Source organism: Emiliania huxleyi (assembly GCF_000372725.1).
Source record: "Emiliania huxleyi CCMP1516 unplaced genomic scaffold EMIHUscaffold_237, whole genome shotgun sequence".
Classification (NCBI taxonomy): Eukaryota; Haptophyta; order Isochrysidales; family Noelaerhabdaceae; genus Emiliania; species Emiliania huxleyi.
In genome coordinates, this window is record NW_005200272.1 from 152,552 (window position 1) to 153,470 (window position 919).

The following is a 919-nucleotide window of genomic DNA, read 5'->3' on the forward strand; positions in this document are numbered from 1 at the left end:
GGGCACTCTACCCAACGAGAGGACACAAGAAGACAGTGAGCCGCCACAGGCGTCGTTGGCGCACGTGCTGAGTGAGTGGCAGCTGCGCTGAAATAAATAAGGAAGAAGCGCGTTACTTCATGCGGAAGCTTTGACAAACACACGGCGAGGGCGACAGCAAGAGTCGAACCGGAGGCGCCTGAATCAAAGACTTTTGTGGCTTCCCTGGCCGAGGCGGTGTGTGAGCGGCCGGGCAGTCGAGTGGGGTTGTGGGGCGCCCCGTGTCCGCGCGGGGTGGCCAGGCTGTGGCTGGGAGTGGAGCGCGGCGGCTTTTGCACCTCCTGTGGAAGCAGCCGTTCAAGCGAGGCGGACCGTGCGACTCGAGTGTGGACTTGTGTAGCCGCTCCTGCGCGTGGTGGCCAGGTGGGTGGGTGCTCTGGCGGGGTGCAGCGACTCAGGAATTTAGATGGGCGCAGAGGAGCGCGTGCCGAGCGAGACTGCGGGCCGAACGCGTTACGAAAGGAATGCCAGTGCTTTGCCCGGGTTTACGCAAGGGCCCTCCCTGTGGGGGCCCGTGAACATCTTTAGCTTGTGAGCCAGGAAAAGGGTTGCCCCCAATGAACACACCAGTGTGGGAGGGCGAGACGATCGAGGGGTCCCGTACCATGCGGAATCGACCCTATCCAGTGCTCACTCGCTCAAGTGCTCAACGAGCAACGAACTGTGAGTGTGCTAACTATCTTAATTAATTAACGAACGAATACCAAGGATACCCATCACTGAGCCGACGATGCTATGGGTAGCCCCAGGGTGGCGCCCACCCCCATACCCTCAGGCACTTGCCTGCGCCCTGCCCGCGCACGCCGCGCACGCCCGCGCACGCCCGCGCACGCCCGCGCACGCCCGCGCACGCCCGCGCACGTCCGCGCACGTCCGCGCA